The following is a 12,901-nucleotide window of genomic DNA, read 5'->3' on the forward strand; positions in this document are numbered from 1 at the left end:
AGGCTAGGTCAGTTTGTGATATAAAGAAGTAGTCAATTCTGGAGAATTTTTGATGAATGGTGAAAAAGTAAGTGAAGTCTTTGGTTTGAGGATACAGAGTTCACCAGGTGTCATGTAATGTTAAATCTTTCAATTGTAGCTTGAATTGTCTTAGTGCTCTGTAAGGAAGGCTTGATGCTCCATTTAAGGTGTCTATGAGGCAGGCATGTACTGGCCATTGGGACTACAAGGAGTTTCCCGGTGGGCCGATGGCTCAGCGGGCTGGTTTTCGGTGACAGCCTGTCAAAGTAATGGCTGCGTGGCCCATTAATTTGAGCATTGCTGTACTGCCTATAAGAGAAATAAAGTTGAATGGCTAATGGCCAGTGAATGGGGAGGGCTTGGGTGGCCATTGAGGTTGGCTGGCCGGGGGGCCAGATTTGTCTGGCCGGCCAGTATAGGAGAGACCTGTCATCCACACTGCCCATCACCACTTCATAGTGCCTAACCCAGGTAAACCTCTGCGCTGCTGAATTGCTAAAAGGCAGCCAATGGCTGTGCAGCAATGCCAATTTCTGAAATTCCAGCAATGTTCCTGAATGTCGTTAGCCCTCCAGCTTTACTTGTTTTTGTGCGTGTTTGCAAAATTAAAGTGGGCTGGTCTGGATAAAGTCCAGGGTCAAATTTGTGTCCCAGTCCAGCCCTGCTATGAGAGGATTTAAGGGGATGTTGAAATCTCCTCCCAAAATTAAAATGCCTTCGGCAAAGGTTGTCAGCAGATCTTTAATCTTGCGGAAAAAAGTGACGTGTCCCGAGTTTGGGGCATAAACATTGGCAATTGTCATTGGATGGTTTTCTAACTTCCCTTTAATTAATATATATCTACCGCTGGGGTCTAGCATGGTGTCATGTACCTGGAAAGGAATCTGAATAGAAAATAGTACAGATACCCCTTTCGTTTTCCCTTCTGAGTTTGAGGCATGAAGAGCAACAGGATATCTTTTGTCATGAAATTTGGGGATTTTATCAGATTTGAAGTGTGTCTCTTGTACGCAAATGATGTTAGCTTTTTGTTTGTGAAACTCGTTAAGTAATGTGGTCCTTTTTTCTGGTGTGTTGAGGCCTTTAGCATTTAAAGATAGAAGTTTAATAGATAGTGGAGTGGTCTGCTGATTATTCGAAGACATTGTTATAGAGCTTATGCGTTTAGTTTTGTGCGTCTGTCTTTAAAGCGTCAGATGTAATGTCACTAGAACCGAAGTGAGCGTTTCATTTAATGTCTCGTCAAGAAGCAATGTTTTGAGAAAAAAAAGAAAAAGAAAGAAAAAAAAAGGAAAAGGGTGGGGAGGAAAAAGTATGGGGAAAACTAGTCCGGGGGTAGACTTAGACCTGCTGGTCTACCCTAGTATGTACAATACCAGTTGGGTCAAAGGGTGAATAAGGAGTCTGCCCCTTGTGTGGGTTTGTGGCTATGGTCGGTCTCGATATGGGAATGAGAACAGAAGTATACAGTCAGAGGAGAGTCTCTTATCTAATGTAGAATCTTGTATTTAGTCGTATTCTATTAATCTCTTCCTCTCTTACACTCTCTTTATTTCTCTACTCTGTCCTATACACTATTTAACCTAGCACTGTGGAGCAGCTAGATAATGATATGAAAAACTCAATGACACAGGGATACTTGTGGAAAGTTGAGCATGAATATAAACAAAATAAAGGTGTTGAGTCGCGTGTTTTAAATTGGTGGGTAGCTGGATTAAATACAACCGCATATTCGGCTTATGGCCAAGGGAAAACATCCTGTGATTAAGGAGTTGCAGGGTACCAAAAAAAAAATGTCATGTAGAAAAGAATATTAATGTCAATTTTACTTTCAACCACTAGATGGGAGTGTTGCTTTAAAGCGGAGGTTCACCCAAAAAACAAGTATATAACATTACATTCAGTATACAGTACCTCAAACATGTACAGTATGCCGAAAGGAAGGGGAAAAAGAATTGGGACTTTAGATGAGGTGTAAGAGTATAGCACCTCCATCCCTGGTTTGAAAAATAAAAATAGTGTACAGTATGCCGTTTTTTTTTTTTTTTGGGGGGTGTACATATGGTATTATCGGTATTTTCCTCCCGACTTCCGGGGACTCGCTCCCGCGGGAGTGGGCGTTCCTGTGCAGTGCCGCAATGTCATCTGGGACTTCGCCCATATGATTGACATGCCTGAGAAAAACTCCCCCCGGCGGATAAGGCGCGTCACGACTTTCCAAAAGTAGCCGAATTGCGAGTCAGCTCTATACGGCGCCTGCGCACCGACTAGGAGCTGTGTAGAGCTGACTGCGCAGACGCCGTATAGAGCCGACTCTCGTGTGTACGCGGCCTAAGATGATTTAAAGATATTTGAGCAAAAAAATTGTAGAGCTGTGGTGAATGGATGTAAATGATCGGAGCCTTAAATGGGTTAATCTTCGGCTGTCGGTCTTCCAGTAGTGGAACCGGATTTAGGTGTCCATGTGGTCCTGATGATCCAGGCGGTCTCTGCGTCTGGGTGGAGAGAATCACCTTGGGCTTCTGCTCTTCTGTTCTCGGTGAGGAGACGGCGATCTGCGGCGTCAATCTCTCTGTCTCTGTGCTCTAGGAGTGAGGTTGTTGGAAACTGTAGTCCAGGGCTCGTTCAGCATGAATGAGTTATACCATTCTGGAACTTCTGTTCTGGGGATGTTCATGGCTTCACAGAATGATCGGAGGTCGTCGGGTGTTCGAAGTAATGCTGTGTGGCCCCTAGAAGTGGCTGAAAGGCAGAACGGGATCTTCAGCCATTACTTTGTATCTCTTTTCCATAGTCTACATTTTATGTTATAATATTACCTTGTATCTCTTCTCTATAGTCCACATTTTGTGTTATATTATTACCATGTATCTCTTCTCCATAGTCTACATTTTGTGTTATATTATTACTTTGTATCTCTTTTCCTCAGTCTTAATTTTTTTGTTTTTAAAATTACTTTTTATCTCTTTTTTCATGGTCTACATTTTTTGTTATATTATTACTTTGTATGTCTTTTCAATAGTCTACATTTTATGTTATATTATTACCTTGTATCTCTTCTCCATAGTCTACATTTTGTGTTATATTATTACTTTGTATCTCTTTTCCTCAGTCTTAATTTTTTTGTTTTTAAAATTACTTTTTATCTTTTTTTTTCATGGTCTACATTTTATGTTATATTATTACTTTGTATGTCTTTTCAATAGTCTACATTTTTTGCTATATTATTACTTTGTATCTCTTTTCCATAGTCTACATTCTGTTTGATATTATTACTTTGTATCTCTTTTCCATAGTCTACATTTTATGTTATATTATTACCTTGTATCTCTTCTCTATAGTCTACATTTTGTGTTATATTATTACTTTGTATCTCTTCTCCATAGTCTACATTTTGTGTTATATTATTACTTTGTATCTCTATTCCTCAGTCTTATTTTTTTTGTTTTTAAAATAAATTTGTATCTCTTTTTTCATGGTTTACATTTTATGTTATATTATTACCTTGTATCTCTTCTCTATAGTCTACATTTTGTGTTATATTATTACCTTGTATCTCTTCTCCATAGTCTACATTTTGTGTTATATTATTACCTTGTATCTCTTCTCCATAGTCTACATTTTGTGTTATCCCTGATGTAAAGCGCTGCGCTATATAAATCCTGTATAATAATAATAATATTATTACTTTGTATCTCTTTTCCTCAGTCTTAATTTTTTTGTTTTTAAAATTAGCTTTTATCTCTTTTTTGATGGTCTACATGTTATGTTATATTATTACTTTGTATGTCTTTTCAATAGTCTACATTTTTTGTTATATTATTACTTTGTATCTCTTTTCCATAGTCTACATTCTGTTTGATATTATTACTTTGTATCTCTTTTTCATAGACTACATTTTGTGTTATATTATTACTTTGTATCTCCTTTCCATATTGTGATCAGTCATCGGTGTCTTTCTGGCCCCATCCACTTGTTCAAGCCAATGCCGGGTCTTGTCTTCTCTGTGTAGTTATTGTATTTGATATTCTATGAATATTCATTGAGGTTTTGTGATCATTTTGAGGTTTTGCTTATTATTTTCTACATTACTCGCGGTCATCCAAACATAAGGCTTCACCTTCAAAGTTGCCTTCAGGCAAGAAAGTAATCAAACTCTGAAAATAATTACTATGTGGAAATCCTTGGATAAACATTCTGCGAGGTTCTCTGATGCTTATGACAATAAAGAAAGTGCTGCCAGTACTCTCATGTACCTTATTAATTTTTTCATATCTGTCCTAACCAAATACTGCTCACCTTCTTCTAACTAGTCCTTTACCAACTGGTCTGGACAAGTTATTCAATTTTTCCTGACAGACTCCATGGCAGCCTACGTGTTGGTTAACCCCGCCTCCTCTCCAATGCTATAGGATCCCATACCCGTAAAAGTCAGCTCACCTCTCAGTACTGTGTTCCTTTTTTGTCCTCCTCCATGGACCTACATCACGATTGCTCCTGTGGGCGTCCGGTCGGAGTAGTTTCGGAGTCTGGCATACCATTCATGCAGTGCAGCTCAGGGCCCAGCTACGAGCGGGCGAGTAGCTTTTTCATGGCACTAGATTCCCCAGTGATGGAAGGGAAGTTGCCTCGGTATGCCTGAACATGGACGCATCTGTGTTTTTATGTTTGTTATTGTTCTCCCCGGATCACCCTGGTATTCCCCGTTGCGCTTCTATACTTCTGGGGCTCTCCGGTACCTCTAATTCCCCCTCACGGCGTTTGGAACGCTTCTGCGTTCCAGGCCGCCACGGTGCTTCTGGGTCGCGGCCGCGGCTGTCATTCTGCGCATGCGCGGGGCCTCCACGATAGCAAGGCTTGGCTCGTGCGTGAGCGGGAGGTTGAACAGGCGCCGTTTGGCTGTCTCCCACGCAGGGACTGGCCATTGGGACTACAGGGAGTTTGCCGGGGGGGGGTGGCTCAATGGGCCGGCTTCAGTGACAGCGGACTGCCGCCCCCCTCTGCTCCTCTGTCTCTCCCTCCCCGCAGCGCTCACCTGGGGGGGAACAGAGAAGCAGGGGGAGGACCAAAGGAGCAGGGGGGACGACAGAGGAGCATGGGGGACGACAGAGGAGCATGGGGGGAGGGGACATACAGCTGACTCAACAGCTATGGCCTGGGAGTTTCTCACTTCTGCCTAATCTTGTCCCATAAGGGGGACACAAACTGATTCTTTGCCCCGGGTGAAATAATGTCTAGCTTCCCCACTGGTACTGCCTATAACAGTACCATTACCAGCCGTTCTACTCTGATAAAGTAGAACAGCTAGTGGCTAGTGAAGGAGGAGAGGGGGCTTGGGTGGCCGGGGGGGGGGGCAGGAGTTGTCCGGCCGCCATGGGAGAGACCTGTCAAAGTGGGCCAGTCTGGATGAAGTCCAGGGCCAAATTTCTGTCCCAGTCCAACCCTGCTCCCACGGGGCAGGCGCGCGGTAGGGGAGCAGTGACGTCTCCCAGACATACTTAAGGGACATACCCAGGGACATACTTAACCCCTTCCCCGCCCCCTAGTGTTAACCCCTTCACTGCCAGTGGCATTTTTATAGTAATCAATGCATTTTTATAGCACTGATCGCTATAAAAATGCCAATGGTCCCAAAAATGTGTCAAAAGTGTCCGAAGTGTCCGCCATAATGTCGCAGTACCGAAAAAAAAATCACTGATCGCCGCCATTACTAGTAAAAAAAATATTAATAAAAATGCCATAAAAATACCCCCTATTTTGTAAACGCTATAACTTTCGCGCAAACCAATCAATAAACGCTTATTGCGTTTTTTTTTTTACGAAAAATATGTAGAAGAATACGTATCGGCCTAAACTGAGGAAAACATTTTTTTTTTTTATATTTTTGGGGGATATTTATTATAGCAAAAAGTTAAAAATATAATTTCTTTTCAAAATTGTCGCTCTATTTTTGTTTATAGCTCAAAAACTAAAAACCGCAGAGGTGATCAAATACCACCAAAAGAAAGCTCTATTTGTGGGGAAAAAAAGGCGCCAATTTTGTTTGGGATCCACGTCGCACGACCGCGTAATTGTCAGTTAAAGCGACGCAGTCCAGAATGGCAAAAAGTGCTCTGGTCTTTGACCAGCAATATGGTCCGGGGGTTAAGTGGTTAAGATACCCCTCAACTCAACTCAAGCGCATTTGTGAGGTCAGGCACTGATGTTGGATGAGAGGGCATGGCTCGCAGTCTCTCTAATTCGTCCCAAAGGTGTTATATCGGGTTGAGGTCAGGACTATGTGCAGGCCAGTCAAGTTCCTCCACCCCAAACTCGCTCATCTGTGTCTTTATGGACCTTGCTTTGTGTCACATAAGGCCCGTCACTGCACTGGGGATATGGAAGGATTTACAACCACTTTCATTTCACTGAAGTCATTTAACGTTTTTGGTTGTTAGGTTTTTTTCCACATGTCCCTTCTTAATTACAGGTGATCTGTTAATAATGAAGTCAATATGACCCAGAACAATTTAATATAGAGATATTTACACGGGCAGCTGTAAAAGCAAAAGTAAATATTGTGCTAAAGTATTTGGCTTCTGCGAGAATAAAGATCATCATATTCATTGTTACCCATTGGCAGGAGACCAAGGACATTATATGATATTTGAAACATTTATAGCTAGATTCTGGTAGGGGCGCGTATCTTTAAGGCGGCGTAGCATAGCGTAAATACGAGAGGCAAGTACTGTATTCACAAAGCACTTGCCTCCTAACTTACGGCGGTGTAGCGTAAATGGGGCAGGCGTAAGCGCGCCTAATTCAAATGAGGATGGGGGGGCGTGTTTTATGTTAATGTTTGGTGACCCGACGTGATTGACATTTTGACGTCCGTGTACATATCCCAGTGTGCATTGCTCCAAAGTACGCCGCAAGGACGTATTGGTTTCGACGTGAACGTAAATGACGTGCAGCCCCATTCACGGACGACTTACGCAAACGACGTAAAAATGTCAAATTTCGACGCGGGAACGACGGCCATACTTAACATTGACTAGGCCAGCTATTTGTTGGAATACCTTTATGCCGGAAAATGCCTTACGTAAGTGGCGTATCTTTACTGCGACGGGCGCACGTACGTTCGTGAATCGCCGTATCTAGGCATTTACATATTCTACGCCGAACTCAACGGAAGCGCCACCTAGCGGCCAGCCTAAATATTGCACCCTAAGATACGACGGCGTAGGAGACTTACGCCGCTCGTATCTTAGCCTAATTTAAGCGTATCTGGTTTCCAGAATACGCTTAAATTTACGATGGCGCAGATTCAGAGTTACGTCGGCGTATATCTCTCTGAATCTGGCCATTAATAATTAAAAGTGTACATGGCACCCTCTGAATAGAGGAAGATTGTATTTTTTGTAGGGAGTATTTTCCACATATGAAAGGAAGGACAGTCAGCCTTTTCATTGTCCTTGAAGATTGCTTGGGTGGAGTCTTCCTTGAAGTAATTGAACACGGCTAATCCATGTCTCATTTGGTGGAGGGGGATTATAGTGTGGGGGGGGGGGGATGATGGTGTGGGGTTGTTTTTTAGGGGTTGGGCTTGGCCCCTTAGTTTCAGTGAAGGGAACTCTTAATTATTATTAATTTTGTATCCCTTTTATTGCTGTCACAAGGAATGTAAACATCCCCTGTCACAGTAATAGGCAGTGACAGGTACTCTTTGTGGAGGGATTGGGGGTCTAAGACCCTAAATCCCTCCTTTGCACTTAAAAGCATTCTTTTTGTTTTTGTTTTTTTTTGCTAAACTGTCAGCTTTTTTTTCGTTTATAGCTCAAAAAATAAAACCAAAAGAAACCTCTATTTGTTGGGAAAAAATGGACATAAATTCGATTTGGGTAGGTCAAGTGGAAAAATCATGGAAGATATAATCATTGGCGACCGGTGGTAATTTTTTTTAGGGGGGGTGGCAAACAGATCCACCGCCTTTTAGAGCCCATATGAAGAAAAGAAAAGAGGGTGCCTCCAGGTTAGGGACAATGGGCCAGATTCAAGAAGCAATTGCGCCCGTGTAACCATAGGTTACACGGCGCAATTGCTTACTTGCCCCGGCGTAGCGAATGCTCCTGATTCAGGAACATCGCTACGCTGACTGCAGCCTAAAATCTGCGCGGCATAAGGCTCTTATGCCACGCATATTTTAGGCTGCATTCTAGCGAAAACCGCTAGGGGGCGCTCCCATTGTGATCTGTGTATAGTATGCAAATTGCATACTAACACCGATTCACAAACTTGCGCTGGCCCTGCGTACGCAAATTACGTAATTTGCGTACGTCGGGTTTCGCGCAACGTTACACATCCTAATAGCAGGCGCAGCCAATGCTATAGGATGGCCACGTTCCCGCGTCGCGACGTTCAAATTTTACGTCGTTTGCGTAAGTGGATCGTGAATGGCGCTGGACGCCATTCACGTTCACTTTGAAGCAAATGACGTCCTTGCGACGTCATTTGCCGCAATGCACGTCGGGAAAGTTTCCCGACGGAGAATGCGCTCTAGGCTCGGCGCGGGAGCACGCCTAATTAAAATGATTCCCGCCCCCGGCGGGATCATTTACATTAGGCGCCCGTACGCCGGGCAAGTTAACACAGCGCCCCCGCAGAAAATTTGCGCGGGCGCAGGGCAAAAACGCTGCCCTGTGCCTGCGTAAGAAAGGCGCAGATTCTTACTGAATCTGGGCCAATGTAACTTTAATTGACAATAGGTGACATAATCCACTTACATAATATGTATTATATATCCGGCATGGAAAGTCCTTTTGCTGGCGTCCTTCCACGCTAGATGGTAGCTGTAATGGTGCTCCAGTTCCTCTCTGTATCCGACCGTACGTGTAGCAGGAACTTGGACGGTGAGAACACTGAAAACGAGGCGTGGAGCGCAGCGTGAATCGCGATGACGTCACAGGTACCAGCTGTGGCGACGAAATTTCGGAGCTTGCGCTGTAGGTTACTGAGCGCGCTCCTTTATCAAGCACCAATTTGTTTATTAGAGCCCATAGGCTCTAATCAGTATGCCTATTAGAGCCTCCGACTCTAATCGGGCTCTTCCAAAACACACCTGCCACTGTAATTCAGATGCCCAGTGCCTGACAAGGGGTCGGGCACATGAATAGGGGGCAGCAGCGGCGACAGTAGATAGATTCATGCCAAGCAACTATGAAAACAAATAATGAGAACATTGGATTCTGTACAATGAACTGGAAAGGAGAGAATGCGAGAACCTTTTCATGAACTTGTGATTTAATAAAATTATTGCATTATAAAAAGTCAGATAAAGATAAATCAGTCACAGAGTTTGCCAGAGCTCTAAAGGAAAAACACCCGATTCACCTCCTGTGATCTTCAGTTTCAGTTGCGGCGAGATGCTGCAAAGAGGAAACTCGTATCGTCAAGACGGAGAGAAGTGTGGGCAGAGAAGACATAATCAGATTCTCTAGAACCCAAAAAAAACCAAATCTTCATGTGGATAATTTTTTTACACATAGGCCTATCCAGGAACAGGAAAATCGCAGTGTTCTGGGCACTTTCTGTGCTCCGTTTCTTTATATTTCCCTTAAGGTGGAAATAAAGATTGAAAGATTGAATTTGCAGATAGCTTTCAACTGATTATCAAAATTTCTATTTTTTTCCGCTTTTGTTGGGAATTTTCGGCACTCTGAATTTGGTGTTAGAGGCGTCTTGTTATTTGTAGTCTTTATTTCACTAATAAAATGGAACGCGAGACAAATAAAAAACAAGTGAAAATGTCAGGAACTGGATCACCTGTTCATAGCACTGTGGCTCTCAGACCTTTAGGTTGTAGTTCTGGTGTCCACCAGCAGGTGTCTCTCAGCAGCCAGCAGTTCCTAACAATTAGTTATCACCTGATGCTGACTGCTGGGAGGGTATTTATTCCCTCCTCTGCTTCTCCATCTTGCCTTGATGTTCTGCCTGTGTGTCATTGATCTGTGTTCCTTGTGACCTGTTACTCTGCTCATGTTCCTGATCCTTTGGCCGCGTGCTTGAACCTGCTTGTCAGGAAAGACGTCTGCGGGGTACAGCTGCTGTCTCCAGGCGCATGCCTGTGCGCAGGAGCCAATCAAGAATGTCCAGAACAGCCACAGGCGCTTCTGCAAACGTGCATCACCAGGACTGGCCCCAAAAGGCCTATTTAAATGGAGCTTCAGCATTGACTGATTGCTGCTTGGTCTACAGTGTTTACCTGAATCCTGATTCTTGTGTGTTGACCTCTGATACCGATCCGGCTCGCTTCCGACTACCTCTGTCTGCTTCCTGCACTGACCACTGGCTTCCTACGGACTGATCTCTGCCTCCAGTTTCTGTTTCCCAGCGTCTGTTGCCAAAACCTGCCTGTGACCTGACTACGCTTTTGCCTGCTGTCTATGCCTGATCCGCCTGTCTGTTGCCAACCCGGGCTCGTCTGACCCTGCTTCCAACTCTTCCAGCCTGCTACAGCCTCTGTTTCCTGTGGTGCACCCCTGCTTGTCTTCTGCCAAGTCTGACAGCCCGTCTGCCACCCCGCTTGCCTGCTACCTGGCGAGTCCAGCTTCCTGCTCCTAGGTCCCTGGCTACTACTTGCACAGACTTCTTGACTGATCATAGGCACTCTTACCCCGCCATGCTCCTGAGCCTGCTGTCTTACTATCAGTGTACCCCAAGCCGGAGCTGTACGAGTACCCATCCTCTACACGTCAGGCTCACCCACCGGGTATGTGACACTGCTCCTGTGTACCCTCTCCCTGTCTTCCCTTTAAATCTGCTATGGTGCGGTCCGGAAGTGGCTAAAGACAGTTCCATAGCCATCTGATAAACCAAGAAAAAAAATGTATGCTCTGCTTCTGTTTCACATCCAGTAACACTGGGCGTATAAAGTTTAGGACATAGATTTATTGTACAGGACACAACATGGGTAGAGGCAAAATATTTCATAGCTTAAAAAGTTCTACATAAAATAACATCCATGAATGCATTAAAACAAGACAGCAGCTCACTATTTTCTACACGTTATGCATTGGAAAGCAGGCCTCATTTCTGTTATCCAGACTGTGCCACTGAAGTAAATGGGAATCCAGTGGCATCACTAGGGTTGGTGTCTCCTCATTGGCTCACTGGCTGTGATTGACAGCAACAGGAGCCAATACCTCCCGCTGCTGTGTGAGCCAATGAGGAAAGAGAGACCCGGGAGAGCGGCTTCTCTCATGCACGTTGCTGGACCAAGATGGAGCTCAGGTAAGTATTTGTGGTGCTTGGGACTGGGGAGCTGCACCCAGAAGGTTTTTTACATTAAAGCATAGAATGCAGTGGTGGGCCATCCATTAGGGACGCACAGGCGCCTCCACCCCTTATTTATTTAACCAGTCCCCTGATCTACATGCAGGGTGCCGGATGCATGAATTCCAATGGGGGGGGTGCTTTTTTTTAAGCACTTGATTAGAGCCAGAGGCTTTAATAGTCTTCAAAAAAGGATGGGCCCGGGGTGCAGAGCACTACGCTCTGAGTCCACCCAGTTGTGTGACAAAAGCAAATAAATATTCACTATTGTAACACTGATACTCCTCCCAGCCAAACAGGAAGCAGGTCGTGAGATCCGTCACCTCGATTGGCTAAAAGGAGATACAATTCGATTGGCCACCAGGTGGAGGAGGAGAGAGAAGACACAGGGGAAGCAGTCAGAGAGAACAGCCCAGAGAGAAGCTGACCCCGCCCACCGCCCAGGGCGCTGCCTGCGAGATGGGGTAAGTGCGGGACCATGACCTACTGACTGACCAATCCAGGGAGGGTGCCGCCCGTGACCCCCGTGACACGGCCAGCCAACCGATCGAGGTGGCTGGTAGATGCCATCCGTGACCCAACCTGACCGACCGGGGGAGTGGCTGGATTGTTTGCCACCCCCCAAAAAGAACACCAGCAGCCACTGATAGAATTTATTAAGTTAAAAAAAACTTCTGCTTTTAGAACCACTTTAAAGATGTCTTGAGATTAAACTGAAAGAAAAAGCTTTTAATTCGGCAAGTACAGAAAAATACTCCATTGATCCTGCCAGAAATCCATTGTCCTTGTAACGTCTGTATACTGAATTTATATCTCAATGTTGTTGTCAATTTTCCAAGCTATCTTCTGTGAACTACAGGACACCTCTAGATTATGCAACGGAAACTGGAGGGGGAGTCCAAATCCGAAGAGAAGCCTGGGGTGACAATGTTGCTCCTCCATAGATCTTGTACTGGGAATGAGCGTTGTCACTCTAGATTAGACATGTGCATTAGTTTTTGCCCGAATGCATTTTCGTCCGAATTTTGCGTTGTTTTAACAAACGATAACGAATGCGCAGAATCCGAAATCCGAAAGATCTGACATAAAAAAATGCTTTATTTTCATTTTGTTGCAACAACACTTGGATATAGATAGAAGATTCGACATGACGGTGACAATAGCGATCTGTGTCCAGGGATGGACTGGCCATTGGGACTACAGGGAGTTTCCTGATGGGCCGATGGCTCAGTGGGCCGGCTTCAGTGACAGCGGCTTGGGAGTTTCTCACTTCTGCTTAATCTTGTCCCATAGGGGGAGGGCACCAAACTGATTCTTTGCCCCGGGAGAAATAATGTATAGCTTCCCCACTGGTACTGCCTATAAGAGGACCAGTACCAGCCGTTCTACTCTAATAAAGTAAAACGGCTAGTGAAGGAGGAGAGGGGGCTTGGGTGGCCGGGGGGGGGGGGGGGGCTGCGGGAGTTGTCCGGCCGCTGTGGGAGAGACCTGTCAAAGTGGGCCAGTTTGGATGAAGTCCAGGGCCAAATTTTTGTCCCAGTCCAGCCCTGTCTGTGTCTATCGAACCTGC

This window comes from Rana temporaria, chromosome 10 (assembly GCF_905171775.1).
Source record: "Rana temporaria chromosome 10, aRanTem1.1, whole genome shotgun sequence".
Lineage (NCBI taxonomy): Eukaryota > Metazoa > Chordata > Amphibia > Anura > Ranidae > Rana > Rana temporaria.